Source organism: Cupressus sempervirens, chromosome 11 (genome assembly GCF_028749045.1).
Source record: "Cupressus sempervirens isolate cs-2001-9-10 chromosome 11, ASM2874904v1, whole genome shotgun sequence".
NCBI lineage: Eukaryota > Viridiplantae > Streptophyta > Pinopsida > Cupressales > Cupressaceae > Cupressus > Cupressus sempervirens.
Window position 1 is genome coordinate 384,117,648 of NC_143128.1, and position 23,079 is coordinate 384,140,726.

Below are 23,079 nucleotides of genomic sequence, written 5' to 3' on the forward strand. Positions count from 1 at the left end.
TCGATCTTTTTAGGAACCCTTAAGTTAGCATACTTATAGGATTTCCTGGACTTAGAGAGTATTTATGATTATAGGTTTCATTATCCTATTTGGGACTTGAGACTATCTCCTCAGCGCGGTGGGAGTGGACCATTTAGGTTCCACGCGGTCGGGTGGTAGTGCTTTTACTCTTACCATTGAGATCCGTTCCGTGGTCACCGTGGCTAGATTTTTCGTGATTGGCATTTACCTTCACTATGTTCTTGGATTATTATAATGGATGGTTAGATTTTATGATAGGTGTGTTATCATTATTGATGTATGGATGTATCATGTATGGGAATAGTTTCATATATTTTTACTGTACTTTGTATCATGGATTTGAGGATGTTGTATCTTGATCTTTACATATGTATATTCTTTTAAGCCTTTCATACCCTGTGACTTGTACAGTGGATGATTGAGCATTCTGAATTAATTTGCCGAGAGGCATTCAAAACAATTGTATATTATGGACATTGGAGTTTCTGACTATTCTTTCATATGTATGTGATAGTTGTTAGACTTAGAATTAATTCAATTTAAACGTGACTCAACATTTTGGGATCTTTAAGAAATGTAACTTGCAATGTATGTTTGTCGGTGTTTACATGTTATTGCTTCTGCTACTAGGTGTTTGATGTGTATGTCATACTTTCTTATTAAAAAAAAAAAAATGTTTAGCAAACTTAGTGAAACTTTAGGTTAATTCTTTTGGATCCCTTGGCGGGGCGTTACACGATACTATTTATGAGTTAGTTTATTGTAATGATTGACATTTCAATATTGGACCTTAAATTTTAATAAAGTTTGAACAAAGTTTAGTAACTTATAGATTCATTTGAAATTGTACTAGTTTTCAATTTTAAATAGCAAACAATAAATTAATCAATTAGATGGTTATAAGTATTTTGGGGAAAATTTTAAGGTTAACTTTAGATTTGAGATTAAAGTTTTTAAACATAATTAGAATGAAGATGGTAGAAGTTAATTATTGACATTAAGCCTAGAGTAATTGATCAAAGTTGTAACGACGTTCAAGTTATTCATTTAGTAGTAAGGGCCTAGTTAATTAAACCATCCTTAAGGTTGTAATAGTTGATCATGATTGTACCATTTTAGTTAAACTCTTAAAATCTTTTTGACCATGTTATCTTATCTAATCTTAGTTAATTACATGATCATTTGTTGACCCTATCATCCTAATTAGTTCAAAAAAAAAAATTTGTGTGTGTGTCTGCCCTTACCTTTTGGGCATGACACTCACGTTTGCTCATATTCACATATGCAAAGATCAAGTTTGACCAAAAGTTGACCAAATTTAACCAAGGTTGACTTGAGTTGACTAATTTCGAAAAGAATTTTGAAATAATTAAATGATATTATTTAATTAAATGGAGTACTTACTTCTAATTAATTAAACAAATTTATTTAATTAAATGAGAAGCCATTCCTAATTAATTAAATGAAGTTATTTAATTAAATAAGAAAAGTGTCTCTAATTAATTAAAGATTATTTAATTAAATAGAAAAAGTAATTATGAGAGCATATCTCATTTTATTAAATTAAATATCTCGACAAAATCTCTCTTCAGTTCAAAAAGGTAAATTTTCAGTTCACTATTGATCAAAACTGAGTTAAATCAGTTAACTCCTTTTTCTACTCAAATTGAATTAGTTAACTCATTATTTTACTCAAATTAAATATGTTAACTCTCTTTAATTTGGAAATCTCCCGTTATGACTGAACTTCACCTTTAATCCTGATCGTTGATTGAAATCGATGTCAATCGTTGATGAATTCCAGGAAAGTCTATTTAAGAGACCCTCATCTCTTCATTTTGAAAGGTTGAATGAGAATTTGCATCAAATTGTTGCTGAAATTCATACTCACATTTGCTCATATTCACATACGCAAAGATCAAGTTTGACCAAAAGTTGACCACATTTAACTATGGTTGACTTGAGTTGACTAATTTCGAAAAGAATTTTGAAATAATTAAACGAAATTATTTAATTAAATTGAGTACTTACTTCTAATTAATTAAACAAAATCATTTAATTGAATAAGAAGCCATTCCTAATTAATTAAATGAAGTTATTTAATTAAATAAGAAAAGTGTCTATAATTTATTAAAGATTATTTAATTAAATAGAAAAAGTAATTATGAGAGCATATCTCATTTTATTCAATTAAATATCTCAACAAAATCTCTCTTCAGTTCAAAAAGGGAAATTTTCAATTCACTATTGATAAAAAATGAGTTAAATCAGTTAACTCATTTTTCTACTCAAATTGAATCAGTTAACTCCTTATTTTACTCAAATTAAATCCGTTAACTCTCTTTAGTTTGGAAATCTCCCTTTATGACTAAACTTCACCTTTAATCCTGATCGTTGATTGAAATCGATCTCAACCGTTGATGAATTCCAGGAAAGTCTATTTAAGAGACCCTCATCTCTTCATTTTGAAAGGTTGAATGAGAATTTGCATCGAATTGTTGTTGGAATTCATACTCACATTTGCTCATATTCACATACACAAAGATCAAGTTTGACCAAAAGTTGACCAGATTTAACAACGGTTGACCTAAGTTGACTAGTTTCGAAAAGAATTTTAAAATAATTAAATGAAATTATTTAATTAAATGGAGTACTTATAATTAATTAAACAAAGTTATTTAATTAAATGAGAAGCCATTCCTAATTAATTAAATGAAGTTATTTAATTAAATAAGAAAAGTGTCTCTAATTAATTAAAGATTATTTAATTAAATAGAAAAAGTAATTATGAGAGCATATCTCATTTTATTAAATTAAATATCTTAACAAAATCTCTCTTCAGTTTAAAAAGGGAAATTTCCAGTTCACTATTGATAAAAAATGAGTTAAATTAGTTAACTCTTTTTTCTACTCAAATTGAATCAGTAAACTCCTTATTTTACTCAAATTAAATCTGTTAACTCCGTTTAATTTGGAAATCTCCCTTTATGACTGAACTTCACCTTTAATCCTGACCGTTGATTGAAATCGATCTCAACCATTGATGAATTCTAGGAAAGTCTATTTAAGAGACCCTCATCTCTTCATTTTGAAAGGTTGAATGAGAATTTGCATTGAATTGTTGCTGGAATTCATACTCACATTTTCTCATATTCACATACACAAAGATCAAGTTTGACCAAAAGTTGACTAGATTTAACCACAGTTGACTTGAGTTGACTAGTTTTGAAATTTTTTTTAAAATAATTAAACTAAATTATTTAATTAAATGGAATACTTACTTCTAATTAATTAAACAAAGTTATTTAATTAAATGAGAAGCGATTCCTAATTAATTAAATGAAGTTATTTAATTAAATAAGAAAAGTGTCTCTAATTAATTAAAGATTATTTAATTAAATAGAAAACGTAATTATGAGAGGATATCTCATTTTATTAAATTAAATATCTCAAAAAAATCTCTCTTCAGTTCAAAAAGGAAAATTTCCAGTTCACTATTAATAAAAAATGAGTTAAATCAGTTAACTCCTTTTTCTACTCAAATTGAATTAGTTAACTCCTTATTTTACTCAAATTAAATCTGTTAACTCTCTTTAATTTGAAAATCTCCCTTTATGACTGAACTTCATATTTAATCCTGACCATTGATTGAAATCGATCTCAACCGTTGATGAATTCCAAAAAAGTTTATTTAAAAGACCCTCATATCTTCATTTTGAAAGGTTGAGTGAGAATTTGCATCAAATTGTTGTTGGAATTCATACTCACATTTGCTCATATTCACATACGCAAATATCAAGTTTGACCAAAAGTTGACCAGATTTAAACATGGTTGACTTGATGTAGTGCCTACCCTTGGTTCCCATTTTGTTATCGTTGCTGAACTCTTTTAGAGTTAGTTTTATGTTGTTGGTTAGCAGCATTGTTTTGAGACTATTAGATATTGTGCTATGGATTCAGTTTATTATGTGATGAGATCACCTAGATTTTATATTTCATGTATGCATATTAATTATTTTGAGTGTCTACAGTTATTAATGATGATTAGTAAGATGATTTATTATCATATGTATTTTCTTATAGATACTCACCTCGTACTTGCATATGTATGGTGTGCATGTTTGCTTTGCGTGTTTGCTTTTGTATGACGTGTCTGATGTGGTTAAGGAAGGGAGTCGTAGTCACCTACTAGTCGAGATCTATACGATGCACCACTTTCTGCCATTGCTTGTTTAGTTAGTATATATTGTGCTTGTACATGCATGCATTTTATGTAGGTTGCAGGTACTGGGTATCGACTTCCCTGAATTGCTAGGATGAGCGTACCCTATCATATTATCTCAATGATAAGAGAGGGGAGATAATTCTCAAGTCCAAATCCCAACCCTTTAAACCATTTGTCCTAATTGAAAAATTAGGACAAGTATTTGAGTTGAGTACCCTCCGAATACATTAGAAAACGTAATTCGTGATATAAACTCTTGGTTTGATTTTGTATGTATTTTGGCTATGATGAATTTTCATATTTTATCCTTGAGAGTCTTTGATGTATTTTCTATTAATTAAGCCTAATTAAAAGATTTAATTAATGGTTTAATTTAATAAAAAAATTAATATGATATTTTAATATTTATTTTATTTAATTAATTGAGAAATTAATTAAATAAAATAATTAAATTTGAAGATAAAAGTTATAATATTAAATTTAGAATGTGACAATATTTATTTTAATAATAATATATTTAGAGTTTATTTTTAAATAAATGATTAAATAATATTATTATTAAAGCTAATAAATATTTTAGCAATTAAGTTTTTGAAAATGAAATTTAAAAGTGAAAAATATATTTAAAATTATTAAAAGATTCTAAATCTCATGTGATTAAAATATAAATATATTAATATTGAAAAGTGGAATTATTAAAGTTAGTGCATGAGATTTAATAAATAAATAAATAAAATGGGAAAGAGTAAATTAAATATTATATTAATTAATGTGTATTATTTTAATGTTTGATCACATAGGAGTTTGCAAATTCTCGAGAGTTGTTATGTAGACAACATAGGGGTTTGCACTCTAAGAATGCATAAGTTGTCTACACTTAGGAGTTAACATTTTATTTGAGCACATGGTGTCTACAACCTTAAGACTCGTCTAGAAGGTTGGAGAAGATCCATGCTTGGTTGTCATACTTATCTTCTAGTTGTTTCTAGAGACACTCTAGATGCATCTTAGAGGCCTTTAAATAGAAGCTCTCCTAGTGTGTTTGGACAAGCTTAATGGAAGCTACAAGCTACAAGCTTCAAACTAAAAATGGAAGGTTCAAGCTTACATGCTCATATTCTTCTTCATGCTCATATGCTCCTTCATGCTCATATGTTTCTAGATGCTCATATATTTTTACATGCTCATATGCTTCTATATGCTTCTATGCTTCTTCTAGCACTTCTAGTCACTTGGAGGATTTGGTTGGCTTGAATCTTGGAGAAATTGTGAATGTTGGAGAAGGAAGGGATTCTCTATGGACTTCTGAGGCATGGCAAATTAGCATCAATGTCCACGTGCACTCGTGATAATCACATAATTTATTTGCACTCTTTCTCTTCTTGTCTTCATCGTGTCTATTATATGTATCTGAATACTCTTTGTGATTGAATCTACAATTAAATTGGAATCTAGATATTTTATTGGTTGAGAAGAAAACAATAGAAAAACCCTAGATCCAATTAAGGAGAAATAATTAGATATGAATTGGGTGTGGGTTCGAATTTATATTAAATTAGAAAGACAAGATTTGGAATTAAAATAGAAATTTTATGATGAAAATTCAAATGATTAGATGTAATCTTTCTATCAATTATATTTTTAGATGCGTATGAACAAACTATTTTATGGTTAAATTTAGTGAACAATTATTTTAAGAAAAAATTCTTAATTCATCACAAACTGCCCTGTCGCTGCCATTTGGATAGATTTGAACTCAGTCATTCATAACTTTTTATCGTGATCAAATTTATTCGATCACTCCGGTCAGAATTGGTGCAACTTGGCCCTCTCCAACATATTTCAATTTCAGCTTGATCCAACGGTTCATTAGGGAGATATGGCCCTCGTACTAGGACTATTTTTATTCAAGAATAGATATTTCTCCATTTTCCATAACCAAGAGTTCTTTATGCTTAAACTTTACAAAAATAATATATCAAAGTATGGAATAAATTAAAAATATTATTGCAATCTTCTCTTATTAGAATCTTATTAATATGCATTAGTTTTATATGATTTATTATCTAATCTAATTAAATCAAATTTAATTAAGATTAGTTAATAGTAGAAGAAGTATAATTAATTATTAGTAAATGGATTTTTAAATGAGAGAAAATTAATAGAGAAAAGATATTAATATAGTTTATGTAGTGAACTTTTAATATTAATTATTTAATATATATTAAATACTATTTAATATATATTAAATAGTTAAGAGGTGGTAATTTATAAAGGTGTTTAAATGATGATTATTAAGAGACTCAAATTTTAATGAAATTGGATTTGGATTTAAATAAGGAGTCATAGTTACCTTATAACCTTGTTATAATATAGCAATGGTTTGAATTATTAATATGAAAAATGGTACACCTTAATTGTGCTAAGAATTAGTTAAATATTAACCAATAAAGTTTGTAAGGCTTCTTAGTAATAGTTTTTGATGAGTTTATTATTTATTAATATTTGTTGGGTCTAGCAAACTATTAATAAATAATTGTGTAAATAGTTATCAATAAATTTGATTAGATTTAATCTAATGGAGATTATTTAATGATTAAAGTTTTGTAAAGATATTAATTTTTTGATTTGAAGTATAATTGATTTGTAATCAAATTGATATTCATTGAGTAGATATTATAACTATGATATTAATAATTAAGTTGTGCGATAGAGTTTTATTTGAAATATGATAATACGAATTTGTCAAGGGAATGTAGGTATTCTTTGAAAGATGACAAATGTGGTCATACGAAATTATTATTAAGATTCTCAATATAGTTTGTATGTAATATTATCAAGATATTGTTATTAAACTATTAATATGATCATTTGAGTATTGAATTATAGTTGACTTTTATCTTACAAAATTATAGTTAGTTATTAGTCAACTGATATTAATTAGAACATTGTCATGGATATGTAATTATTAATTAAATTAATTAGAGTTAATTAGATTTAATTAATAATTAAGTTATGTAATAAAATTTTAATTGATATGCTAATATCGATTATTTTAGTGAAGTTGTTAAGTAATTACATCGAAGTTGACAAGTCGTACTCTCATGACTTGAATAATGACCTTAGATATTTTAATGGTGAGACTTAGTAATATTTAATTGAGAACTATTAAAATGTTAAAGAGTCATGGATTGTGTACCTGTGTTAAATAAATAAAGTTATAATCTTCTTATTCGAAGATTGATAACTGGTTCTCTTATAATTTAACAAATAATGATCCTTTGATTATCTCGAAAAGTTGAAGTAACATTAAAGAAGAGTTAATCAATAAGAATATGGATCTTAGTTAAATAAGGAGAACAATTTAATTAAAGGTCAATGATGATCAGTTTAATGAGTAAGGTATTTACCCTTAAGCTATTCTTAGAATATTATTTTAATGATGGAAGGATAATGCTATCGGAGAACAAATGGGATGACATGTAAGTCAAATGATAAATCTTATACACTTGAAGTATACTAGTAAACTAAAACTTGAAATCACTACACATTATTCAACTATGTGAATTTAGTAAACCAAAACATGTGTTTGCATTGTGTATTTTATATGCTTCTTGTTTGAGTTTTGGGTTGACTAGTGTTGACCAGTCTTAGGTTGTTACCAGAGGCTCGGAGGTTATGAGATATGATGGCATGTTGATCTTATTTGGTCTCGATCTTTATAAGCCCAACCATGGTAATGTGATTGTATGCTCTATGAGATGATTGTATTATTGATTGTTATTGCTTATCAGTCTTCTTGAGTGAAGCTGAGTTATTTGTATCTGAGACACTTGACTTAACCATTTTTGAGTCATCGATCAATTATCCTTGGATTACTTTCTAGTCGTCATGATGGGACTGAATGTTGATTTATTTTTTGATGATGTCATGTTGTGGCATGTTTTGACTCAACTATTTTGGGGTCTTTGATCAGTATTGCTTTGACATATTCTTTGGTTGCTTGTTAAGAACCAATGGTTATTTTGATTCATATTGGAGATTATATTTATGAGGTTTATTTTGAGAAGTTTTTATGTGGGAGAATCATCTTATTATTAGGTTGCTTGTTAAGGAACCAAGTTTGATCTTTATGAGTGTTGTGGTATGGGACACAACTATAGATTTATGTGTTTAAGAGAGGTTGTCTAGGTACATGACTATTAGAGTGGCTTGCATAGGGGTCCGGGGCCAAAAGTGGTCAGTACCAGGGTAACCTAATGCAAGTTATGTAATAAGTGATAATCTAGTAATTAAAATTTATGGGGGAAAAACACACTAAAAAGATAAGTTAGAGATATTTGAACCACCCATGTCTTGAGTGCTTGTGTGGACTAAGGATGGGAGAAGTGTCTCATCTTCTTGAGAGGGCTTCTTGGTTTCCACATGTGCCACGTTGAGGGTCCGGAGTTCAGAGTAACCAGTCCAAGGTAACTCAACGCTTGAGGGTCCGAGGTCTAATGAGAGACCAGTCCAGGGTAACTCAAGTAGCCATGTGATGACACTCCCTAGTATGTAGCTTGAGTCTCCTCTATAGATTTTGTGTACCTTTGGTGGTGTACTTTATTGTTGTGCCTCTGAGAATTAGATGTCAATTTTGTGATTGGAACCTTTGAGTTAGTATACTTTTAGGATTCCTATTTTAGAAAGTCTTTGTGCTATGTGATTTGATATTCTTTTTTTGGGACTTGACATTATCTCCTCAGCATGGTGGGAGTGGACCATTTAGGTTCCACGCGGTCAGGTGGTAGTGTTCTTTTCACTCTTATCATTTGAGATCCGTCTGAGACACCGTGGCTGATGCTTTCTTGGTTGGTATTTATCTTCATTATAATCTTGGAGCATTATGATAGATGATATACCTTATGATGGATGCATTTATTGTTATGTTTCTTATATTGATGATTTGCATATGTTAGATGATGGTATCCTATGCTTTACTTTGCATGTTAGTAAGATATTTTAGGAGTGACATTCCTACTATGATAATACCGATGATCTCTTCAATGCTTTGGAATGTTACGCATGGAGGGATGACTAGGATCCACGATGGTCTAATGATGCTATTTACAGTTGGGAAGAACCGTGCACTTAGTTTATTATGTTTGATGATTATCTTTTATGATGGATGTTTATATTTTTTGTGATGATGTATCATGTATGATATGTGATTTCATTTATTTTAATTGCATCATGGATTAATATTGGATGTTGATGTACTTTATTAATGATAAATGAATAGTTAGTTTAGATGTAATTCAACATTAAGGGATCTTTAAAGAATGTATTATGTTATGTTATGTTTACTTTCAGTTGGATGTTACTATTGCTTCCGCAGATGTTATGAATGGTTTTTAATTTCATGTTTTTTTTAAAAAAAAGTTTGGCAAACTTTAGGTTAATTCTTTTCGGTCCCTTGGTAGGGCATTACACTTGAGTTGACTAGTTTCAAAAAAAAATTTGAAATAATTAAACAAAATTATTTAATTAAATGGAGTACTTACTTCTAATTAATTAAACAAAGTTATTTAATTAAATGAGAAGCCATTCTTAATTAATTAAATGAAGTTATTTAATTAAATAAGAAAAGTGTCTCTAATTAATTAAAGATTATTTAATTAAATAAAAAAAAGTAATTATGAGAGCATATCTAATTTTATTAAATTAAATATCTCAACAAAATCTCTCTTCAATTCAAAAAGAGAAATTTCTAGTTCACTATTGATCAAAAATGAGTTAAATCAGTTAACTCTTTTTTCTACTCAAATTGAATCAGTTAACTCCTTATTTTACTCAAATTAAATCTGTTAAATCCCTTTAATTTGGAAATCTCCCTTTATGACTGAACTTCACCTTTAATCCTGACCGTTGATTGAAATCGATCTCAACCATTGATGAATTCCAAGAAAGTCTATTTAAGAGACCCTCATCTCTTCATGTAATGCCCCGCCAAGGGATCCAAAGAATTAACCTAGAATTTCACTAAGTTTGGTAACATTTTTTTTTTTCTTTAAAAATTACATGGAATTAAATACCACATATAACTTATTCACAATAACCGAAGCAATAGTAATGTCCATCTAAAGAGTAAACATAACATACACAACAGATTACATTCTTTAAGATCCCTTAACGTTGAATTACATACATGAATCCATCTAGTACAACAACCACATGAAATAATAATGATAATTCCAATGTTCATACATCACATTTCCAAATGCTCAATCATCCACTGTACATGTCACAGGGTATGAAGGCTTAAAAGAATATACATATGTGAAATAAGGTACATCATCTTATTCTAATCCATGATACATCAAAGTAAAGATAATCACATGATACACATGATACATTATCATAGAAGTCATATACATCCATCATAAAGATCAAACAAAATAAACTAAGTGCACGGTTCCTCCCAACCATTAATAACATCATTAGACCATTGTGGGCCCTAGCCATCCCTCTGTGCGTAACATCCCAAATCACTGAAGAGATCATCGGCATTAACATAGTAGGAATGTCACTCCTAATAAATACAACATCATATGTAGAAAGTAGGGTATAATTTAGTGGCTAGTATTCATAATTTGGCTAATTTTAGAATTTTTTGCCTAGTAATTTGGCTAATAATTTAAGATTTGATAAACCTAAATCACGATAGTTTTATAAAATTCAGTTCTAGAATATTTAAAATCACTCAATAATTTATTTTGTTAAAAAATTTAAACTCAAATATTCGCCATAATATTCATTACATGAATAGATTTGAGTTACCTAAATATAATATATTATTGTAGAAATTAAATTAAACTGACCAATAATTATCATAATTATTAGTTACTTTAGGGATATATCACCAATATTTATTTTTCAACATTGATTTAAACTATATGTAACAATTCACATAATATTCCATGAGGTAAAAAAATATTCAATTTTGATTTGTAATATTCCATGGTGATTAATGAACTTCCTATTATTATTGAGATTCGTCAATATTTTATACAAAAAAATTATGATTAAAAAATAATAGCCAGTATTAATCATACTTAAAATAAAAAATTGAGAGATTCACCAATAGAAATAATTTTTTTTTCAAAATAATGAAAGATTCGCCAATATTTTATATCTTCTTTTGAAGGCAGTTTTCTTAAAGTTTACCTTGGTCGAAAGTAATCTAACATGCATATATAAGCATAAGATAACATCATCTAACATATGCTAATCATCAATGAAAGGATACATATCCACCATCATGAAGGATGCTTCAGCCACGATGTCTCAATGAATCTCAAATGATAAGAGTGGAAAATACACTACCACCTGACCGCGTGGTACCTAAGTGGTCCACTCCCACCGTGCTGAGGAGATAATCTCAAGTCCTAAACAGGCTATCAAAATCACATAGCACAAGTCTCTAAAGTCAAAGAATCTTAAAAGTATACTAACTCAAAGGTTCCAATCACAAAACAGACATCTACTTCCCAGAAGCACACAATGACATGTAGGAACCTACTATGCAAGCGGGAAAGTGTCATCGCATTTATCTCGTACAAGTTACTCTGGCAGTTAGCTAAACTCAATGGGTCCATACAGATCTCATGCGGCCACTAGTATCCTCTCATAGTGACAAAGCATACTATGGAATGCAAGGTCGCAACCATGTGTTCTCACTACTCCCATCCTAGCCTATACAAGCACTCAAGGCATGGGCGAGAACCAAAACTCTTATCTTTTTAGGTTCATTCAGTTAGTATTAAGTGTGAATGTTATCACTTATTAATCCAACTTACAATGAGTTACCATGGTAGCCTCTTAGGGCCCTGACCCCCATTGCAAGCCACTTCCCATCACTACATGCAGATATCCTACCCTGATGCTCATGGTATCATAAATCATCAAGATCACCAAAGAAAATTCATAATAAAATCATCAAATATCCACAATAAGAATCATCAAATATCCATGATAAAATCATCAAATATGCATAAAAGTATCAAATCTCCATGAGCAACATCCATAGAAAATCATGACCACAACAGCTCTCTATTGACAACTGAAGTATCACTGATAATCAAGTAGCCAATGGTTCTCAATAACCAAAACATATCTCAATCATACTGATCAAAAACTCCAAAAATGGTTAAGTCAAACATGTCACAACATGACATCATTAAGAATAAATTCACATATTAGTCTCATCATGGCGACTAGAATATAACCAGGATAATTGATCGATGACCAAAAATAATGGTTAAGTCAAGGGTCTCAAACATAAGAATCTCAACTTTAACAATTAGTAATCACAACCAATACATAGAGCATTCCATCACATAATCATGGTTGGGTTTATAAAGATCGAGAATAAAACATCATCATGACATCACAATCACAAAACTCCCAAGCCTCTGGTACACATCCTATACTGGTCAACACTAGTCAACCCAAAACCCAAAACATTAGCATAAGGAATACACAATGTAAACACATGTTTTGGTTTTGCTAAGTTTTCAAATTTGAATGTAAAAGTCTCAGTTTACGTTTCCCAAATTTAGGGAAAGAATTTAAAGGAACATTTTGTAGGTTTTTCCCATGTACTATTTTTTTGGATGGATTAAAAGTTTTCCTCTAAACTCCAATTTTCAATTATAATATTTTATTAAAATTGTTCCCCACCAACTTCCAATTAAATTTCATATACTTAATATATTTTATAATTTAAAACTATTAATTAAATCTTAATAATTAAATTATAAAATTATAAAATAATTCATCATTATAAAAATGAATTCTTAAATCCTTTATCAAATAATAATAAATCAAATTTATCAATTACATATTACATATATACATATATACATATATTTATATATGTATACATACGTATATAATATATAATTATTACCGCATATCGAATATTACCAATTTTGATTTATATCACATCACAATGAAATTTTAACTTAACGTGCTGCTGATTTATAATACTGGTGCATGGCTTGTTAACCCGTCGCTACCTTATCAAAATACCTACCCACGTTTGATGGTCGTGCGGCCTATCTTAACTGTGTGGCAGTTTATATGGAGATTGTTTCCCCATACGTACAATACCACGAGCCGCGGACAATAATACGTGCGGTATGAAACTCGCAGTATGACGCCGTCGGATACGAAATAAGAGGGGGCACGACAGTATTAGGAGAGACCCACCCCATTTGCAAGTACTCTACGATGTGCAGGTGGGTAAAAGCACAAACCTGTGTCACCTTTTATAAAGAAAAGTGATATCAGAATGTGACAGTTCAACATTAATGACAAAAAAAATGGTATTTGCATTTAAAATATGAAGATGATGTAAACTGATGAAATGTGTAGAATTGTATGAATTTTATGCCTATAATTTTTATTATTTTTTTGACTAAGAATTTATTTATTTTATTTTATTTTGAAGTCCCTTTTTTAACTATAAAAAATATAGGATGTAGTTCCCGTTAAACAAGTATGTGCAAATCATCTTTTTTTGTTATGATTTGATAATATTTTATAGATGACATGTATAGCTAGTGCACAAAAAAAAAAAATTTATTTTTGATGTATATTTTCTTTGTTATAAGTACTCAAGTTCGACCTTGTCAGAATCCAACGGTTTTTTCCTCCTGTCAAAACTTCCCTATCAAATCTATACCTTTTTGAAAAAAAAATTACATATTCATGAAGAGGATTCTCTCCTCTAGTGATAAATATATTTTTTTTATTTTTTTGATATGATTTACTATTTTTTTTCATTTTTTGAGAGAGCATCTTCTGAAATGTTAAAATATTGACTTATAATATTTTTAGATTATAGCATATTATAACTAATCAAAACACTCAAAAATTTATATAATGATGATATTGAATCTGAAATCTATAAAAAGGTATTTTTAGTTTTTTTTAAAAATTGAGTTTTGATAGAGAAATGAGATTTGAACAAAATAGGTTTTTGTATCACAAACGGTGACACAGATCTATGCTTTTACCCAAGTACCATGCACATTAAAGCCGTTGGAGTACAAGGTCATGGGGGTTGGTGCATTTCGTCCCACCTCCAATACATATCTATTTTTATATATATTTTTATATAGCGATAATAATGTTTTAAATAAATGTTTCCCCATTAATGAGATTCGAATTCGAAAAAATTTTTTTATCGTTGCGAATAATAAAATGCCCTTATTCAGTATATATATATATATATGTATATATATATTTATGTATGTATATATATATGTATGTATATATATATATATGTATGTATATATATGTATGTATATACATACATCTATATATATACATACATATATATATATATATACATACATATATATATATATATATGTATGTATATATATAGATGTATGTATATACATACATATATATATATATATATGTATGTATATACATACATATATATACATACATATATATATATATATATACATACATATATATATATATATATATATACATACATATATATATATATATATATATATACATATATATATATATATATATATACATACATACATATATATATATATATATACACACATATACATACATGCATTTGCAGACTTTAATCAAGTTATACATAAATGTTTCTTATTTTTAGAATTCTTCTAAAAACCTTGGATTTCCAAATTTTCCAATAATCAATTCTAATAAGTTTGACTATGAATTGCAACCCTAGCCCTATGTTATTTTCAAATCTAAGCATATAGAATCCTCAAATAAATTTTAATTGCCCAAATTGAAAATGCATAATGAAATATGAGATGCTTCAGAAGATATATGGAAGACACGAAGAAGACAGGAATGCATGATGCGGAAATAGCATAAGTAAAATCACAAGAATCTACCCGAATTCTGATGCTAATTCACTCTTCCTTAGAAAACCCGCAGAACAAGCTCCCTTCTTCAGAATTCTTGAATCTTCCAATGCTCCAATTGCTCTATCCACGCTATGTCTAAGCTTCTAGGAATGCATGGATATAAAGAGCTCTCAAGAAACCTCTAGAATGCTTCTAGAAACATCTGGAAGGTGTCACCAACTAAGCATGGGTCTTTTCCAACCTTTTTGATGAGCCATAGGGTTGTAGACACCATGTGCTTAATTGATGCACTAACCCCCGTGTTGTTGACACATGAGAAATAGAAAAATGTGTTAATTCCCATGCAAGCTTATAACTCCAATTAACTTTTTAAATAATTTCCATTTAAATATTTATAACTTTCATTTTAATTTTTATAACTTTAATTTTTAAATTTTTTATAACTTTTATTATTATTATTTGTTTATTAATTTATTAGTATTTTTATAATAATAATAATTATTATTATTATTTAATTTCTAATTTTTTTTAAATTTAATTCTTTTCTCTCAATTAATTCTCCTTGAATTAATTGTAATCAAAATATCAATGACCATGATATTTAATTTTCTCAAATAATTAGTTTATTAATTAAATCTATTTGTTGAGATTTAATTAATAGAAAATTCACCATAGACCTCCAAGATAAAATATGAAAACCCATCATAGGACAATTCATGCAAAATCAGTCTAAAGGATTAAAAATCACGAAATATGTCATCCGACACATTCAGTGGATACTCAACTCTGATACTTGTCCTAACTCACTAGGACAAATGGTTTTAGGGTTTGGGATTTGGACTTGAGAATTTATCTCCCCTCTCTTATCATTGAGATAGTATAATAGGGTATGCTCATCCTGGCAATTCAGGGAAGTCGATACCCGGTACCTGCAAGCTACAGAAAAACCATGCATGTACATACAATATATATATAATACTAAGCTAAATAGGCAATGGCAGGAAGTGGTGCATCGTGTAGATCCTAACTAAGCAGGTGACTACGACTCCCTTCCTTAACCACATCAAAAATGTCATACAATAAGAAAACACGCACATGATACACATGCAAGTATGGGGTAAGTATCCATAATAAAACACATGAGATAATAAACCATCTAACTAATTATCAACAATAACTGAAAACAATATAATAATCATCATACATACATGAAATATAAAGTCTAAATGATCTCATCATATAACAACTGAATCCATAACATAATGTCTGATAGTGTCAAAACAATACCACTAATCCATTAACATAAAGTTAGTCTATCATAGTATGATAATAATAGCAATAATATGTCCAAAAAAAATGTGAACGAGGGTAGGCACTACATCCACCCCCCTTTGGATTAGGCTTACTCCTGGAAGCCTACAAACAAGTAGGGATATAACTCCCTCAATCTAGCTGCATCCTCCCAAGTAGCTGAAGAATCATCAGTAGGCTCCCATTGGACCCTTACCTGCTCGATGGTTCAACCCCTAAGGGTCAACCCCCGCTGCTTCAGAATACGAACCGGCTCCAAAGCCAGTTGCCCGTCTTCTACCTGCAATGCATTCGAATCAAGAACATGCACAATATTAGGAATATACTGCCTAAGCACTGAAACATGGAAAACAGCATGAATGCGAGCTAGGCTGGGCAGTAGAGCAAGGCGGTAAGCAATTGGGCCAATCCTCTCTAGAATTTCGAATGGTCCCACAAAACGAGGTGCTAGCTTAGAACCCTTTCCGTAATGGATCAGACTCTTTCGCGGTCGCACTCTCAAGAAAACCTTATCTCCCACTGCAAACTGCTTATCAGTCCTATGAGCATCAGCATACTTCTTTTGCCTATCTTTTGCCGTAGTCAAATACTCGCAAATACGCACTACCTGTTGCTCCATATCACGAAGCATCTCAAGACCCAACAGAATGTGATCCTCAAGGTTGTCCCAACTCAAGGGTGTATGACAAGGATGACCATATAATGCCTGAAAAGGTGCCATGCCAATAGAACTATGATACCCATTGTTGTAAGCAAACTCCACTAGGTAGAGATAGTCCTCCCAATATGTCTGCCTATCCATCACATACATCCGTAACATATCCTCCAAAACCTAATTCACCCTCTCTGTCTGGCCATCAGTCTCTGGATGATATGTCGAACTAAAGTTTAACTGCACTCCAAGCTCATGCTGCAACGATGTCCAGAATGCAGATGTGAATACATGATCTTTGTTAGAAATAATCTTTCTAAGATTACCATGTAATCTCACAATGTCACGCATGAAGACATTAGCTACAGAAGCTACTGTGTAAGAAGACCTAATGGGTGAAAAATGTGCCACCTTAGTCAACCGATCAACAATGACCATGATAGCATCATGATGACAAATAGTCATAGGTAATCCTAAAATGAAATCCATAGAGATGATATTGCACTTCTAAGAAGGAATGAGATTTGGCTGCAAAAGTCCAGCCGGGTGCTGGTGTTTTGCCTTGACTCTTTGACACTCAAGACACCTAGCCAAAAAATCAGCAATATCTCACTTCATTCCAAACCAAAAGAACAAATGTCTCAAATCAACATGCATCTTCTTGACACCTGGATGTGCTGAGTATGGTGTACGATGGGCTTCTGCTAGAATCAAGGTGCGAAGCTCATCCAGTAATGGCACATAAATCCTCCCCAAATTTATCAAAAGACCATTTGATTCTTGAATGTAACCTGCAAACTTACCTTCCAAGGGTCTTCCTAAATCTATCTCTCTACACACTTCCTGATACCATGAATCCGTAAGAAGTGCCTAAAGAATTTGACTCCTCAAATCGACACTAAGAGTCATAGATGATACCACATGTCTCCTGCGACTCAAAGCATCTGCCACCACATTCTCCTTACCTTAAATGTACTTAACCTCAAAATCATACTCGCATAGAAACTCCATCCATCGTCTCTGGCGAGTATTCAAATTAGGTTGAGTAAAAATATACTGAAGACTGCGATGATCGCTGTGTAGCTCAAATCTGTGCCCCAACAAGAAATGTCTCCATCTTGTCAAAGCATGAACTACTGCTGCTAACTCAAGATCATGCGTAGGATAATTTAACTCATGATCCTTGAGCTTGCATGATTCATACGCTATCACCCGTCCATTCTGCATCAACACTGCCCCAATCCCTTCAAGAGAAGCATCTGTACATACCATTAAATGAAATTATTTAATTAAATGGAGTACTTAATTCTAATTATTTAAACAATGTTATTTAATTAAATGAGAAGCCATTCCTAATTAATTAAATGAAGTTATTTAATTAAATAAAAAAATTATCTCCAATTAATTAAAGATTATTTAATTAAATAGAAAAAGTAATTATGAGAGCATATCTCATTTTATTAAATTAAATATCTCAACAAAATCTCTCTTTAGTTCAAAAAGGGAAATTTCCAGTTTACTATTGTTAAAAAATGAGTTAAATGAGTTAACTCTTTTTTCTACTCAAATTGAATCAGCTAACTCCTTATTTTACTCAAATTAAATCTGTTAACTCCCTTTAATCTGGAAATCTCCCTTTATGACTGAACTTCACCTTTAATCCTGACCGTTGATTGAAATCGATCTCAACTGTTGATGAATTCAATGAAAGTTTATTTAAGACACCCTCATCTCTTCATTTTGAAAGGTTGAATGAGAATTTGCATTGAATAGTTACTAGAATTCATACTCACATTTGCTCATATTCACATACGAAAAAAATCAAGTTTGACCAAAAGTTGACCAGATTTAACCACGGTTGACTTGAGTTGACTAGTTTCGAAAAGAATTTTGAAATAATTAAACGAAATTATTTAATTAAATGGAGTACTTACTTCTAATTAATTAAACAAAGTTAATTAAATCAGAAGCCATTCCTAATTAATTAAATGAAGTTATTTAATTAAATAAGAAAAGTGTCTCTAATTAATTAAAGATTATTTAATTAAATAAAAAAAGTAATTATGAGAGCATATCTCATTTTATTAAATTAAATATCTCAACAAAATCTCTCTTCAGTTCAAAAAGGGAAATTTCTTATTCACTATTGATAAAAAATGAGTTAAATGAGTTAACTCTTTTTTCTACTCAAATTGAATCAGTTAACTCCTTATTTTACTCAAATTAAATCTGTTAATTTCCTTTAATTTGGAAATCTTCCTTTACGATTGAACTTCACCTTTAATCCTGACCGTTGATTGAAATCGATCTCAACCGTTGATGAATTCCAAGAAAGTCTATTTAAGAGACCCTCATCTCTTCATTTTGAAAGGTTGAATGAGAATTTGCATCGAATTGTTGCTAGAATTCATAGTCACATTTGCTCATATTCACATACGCAAAGATCAAGTTTGATCGAAAGTTGACCAGATTTAACTACGGTTGACTTGAGTTGACTAGTTTCGAAAAGAATTTAACCACATTTAACTATGGTTGACTTGAGTTGATTAGTTTCGAAAATAATTTTAAAATAATTTTATGAAATTATTTAATTAAATGGAGTACTTACTTCTAATTAATTAAACAAAGTCATTTAATTGAATGAGAAGCCATTCCAAATTAATTAAATGAAGTTATTTAATTAAATAAAAAAAGTGTCTATAATTTATTAAAGATTATTTATTTAAATAGAAAAAGTAATTATGAGAGCATATCTCATTTTATTAAATTAAATATCTCAACAAAATCTCTCTTCAGTTTAAAAAGGGAAATTTGCAGTTCACTATTGATAAAAAATGAGTTAAATGGGTTAACTCCTTTTTCTACTCAAATTGAATTAGTTAACTCCTTATTTTACTCAAATTAAATCTGTTAACTCCCTTTAATTTTGAAATCCCCCTTTATTAGTGAACTTCACATTTAATCTTGACCGTTGATTGAAATCGATCTCAACCGTTAATGGATTCTAAGAAAGTCTATTTAAGAGACCCTCATCTCTTCATTTTGAAAGGTTGAATGAGAATTTGCATCGAATTGTTGCTAGAATTCATACTCACATTTGCTCATATTCACAAACACAAAGACCAAGTTTGACCAAAAGTTGACCAGATTTAACCACAGTTGACTTGAGTTGACTAGTATCGAAAAGAATTTTAAAATAATTAAATAAAATTATTTAATTAAATGGAGTACTTACTTCTAATTTATTGAACAAAGTTATTTAATTAAATGAGAAGCCATTCTGAATTAATTAAATGAAGTTATTTAATTAATTAAGAAAATTGTTTCTAATTAATTAATGATTATTTAATTAAATAGAAAAAGTAATTATGGGAGCATATCTAATTTTATTAAATTAAATATCTCAACAAAATCTCTCTTCAGTTCAAAAAGGAAAATTTTCAGTTCACTATTGATCAAAAATGAGTTAAATGAGTTAACTCTTTTTTCTACTCAAATTGAATTAGTTAACTCCTTATTTTACTCAAATTAAATCTGTTAACACCCTTTAATTTGCAAATCTCCCTTTATGACTGAACTTCACCTTTAATCCTGACCGTTGATTGAAATCAATCTCAAATGTTGATGAATTCTAGGAAAGTCTATTTAAGAGACCCTCATCTCTTCATTTTGAAAGGTTGAATAAGAATTTGCATGGAATTGTTGTTGGAATTCATACTCACATTTGCTCATATTCACATACGCAAAGATCAAGTTTGACCAAAAGTTGACCAGATTTAACCACGGTTGACTTGAGTTGACTAGTTTCGAAAAGAATTTTAAAATAATTAAATGAAATTATTTAATTCAATGGAGTACTTACTTTTTATAAATTAAACAAAGTTATTTAATTAAATGAGAAGCTATTCCTAATTAATTAAATGAAGTTATTTAATTAAATAAGAAAAGCGTCTCTAATTAATTATAGATTATTTAATTAAATAGAAAAAGTAATTATGAGAGCATATCTCATTTTAGTAAATTAAATATCTCAACAAAATCTCTCTTCAGTTCAAAAAAGAAAATTTCCAGTTCACTATTGATCAAAAATGAGTTAAATCAGTTGACTCCTTTTTCTACTAGAAGTAACTACTCCATTTAATTAAATAATTTCATTTAATTATTTCAAAATTCTTTACGAAACTAGTCAACTCAAGTCAACCGTGGTTAAATCTGGTCAACTTTTGGTCAAACTTGATCTTTGCGTATGTGAATATGTGCAAATGTGAGTATGAGTTCAAGTAACATTTCAATGCAAATTCTCATTCAACCTTTCAAAATGAAGAGATGAGAGTGTCTTTAATAAATTTTCCTAGAATTCATCAATGGTTGAGATCGATTTCAATCAACAGTCAGGATTAAAGGTTAAGTTTAGTCATAAAGGGAAATTTCCAAATTAAAAGGCGTTAATAGATTTAATTTGAGTAAAATAAGAAGTTAACTGATTCAATTTGAGTAGAAAAAGTAGTTAACTGATTTAACTCCTTTTTTATCAATAGTGAACTGGAAATTTCCCTTTTTGAACTGAATAGAGATTTTGTTGAGATATTTAATTTAATAAAATGAGATATGCTCTCATAATTACTTTTTCTATTTAATTAAATAACATCATTGAATTAATTAGAAATGGCTTCTCATTTAATTAAATAACTTTTTTTAATTAATTAGAACTAAGTAATCCATTTAATTAAATAATTTTGTTTAATTATTTTAAATTTCTTTTTGAAATAGTCAACTCAAGTCAACCTTTGTTAAATTTAGTCAACTTTTGGTCAAACTTGATCTTTGCGTATGTGAATATCAGCAAATGTGAGTATGAATTCTGGCAACAATTCGATGCAAATTCTGATTCAACCTTTCAAAACGAAGAGATGAGGGTCTCTTAAATAGACTTTCCTGGAATTCATCAACGGTTGAGATCGATTTCAATCAACGATCATGATTAAAGGTGAAGTTCAGTCATAAAAGGAGATTTCCAAATTAAAAGGAGTTAACAGATTTAATTTGAGTAAATAACTGATTCAATTTGATTAGAAAAAGGAGTTAACTGATTTAACTTATTTTTTATCAGTAGTGAACCGAAAATTTCCCTTTTTTAACTGAAGAGACATTTTGTTGAGATATTTAATTTAATAAAATGAGATATGCTCTCATAATTACTTTTTATATTTAATTAAATAATATTTAATTAATTAGAGACACTTTTCTTATTTAATTAAATAACTTCATTTAATTAATTAAGAATGGCTTCTCATTTAATTAAATAACTTTGTTTAATTAATTAGAAAGAAGTACTCCATTTAATTAAATAATTTTATTTAATTATTTCAAAATTCTTTTAGAAACTAGTCAGCTCAAGTCAACCGTTGTTAAATCTGGTCAACTTTTTGTCAAACTTGATCTTTGGGTATGTAAATATGAGCAAATGTGAGTATGAATTGCAACAACAATTCGATTTAGATTCTATTTCAACCTTTGAAAACAAAGAAATGAGGGTCTCTTAAATAGACTTTCCTAGTATTCATCAATGGTTGAGATCAATTTATATCAACGGTCAAGATTAAAGGTGAAGTTCGGTCATAAAGGGAGATTTCCAAATTAAAAGGAGTTAACAGATTTAATTTGAGTAAAATAAAGAAATAACTAATTCAATTTGAGTAGAAATAGGAGTTAACTGATTTAACTCATTTTTGATCAATAGTGAACTGGAAATTTCCCTTTTTGAACTAAAGAGTGATTTTGTTGTGATATTTAATTTAATAAAATGAGATATACTATCATAATTACTTTTTCTATTTAATTAAATAATCTTTAATTAATTAGAGACTCTTTTCTGATTTAATTAAATAACTTAATTTAATTGATTAGGAATTGCTTCTCATTTAATTAAATAAATTTGTTTAATTAATTAGAAG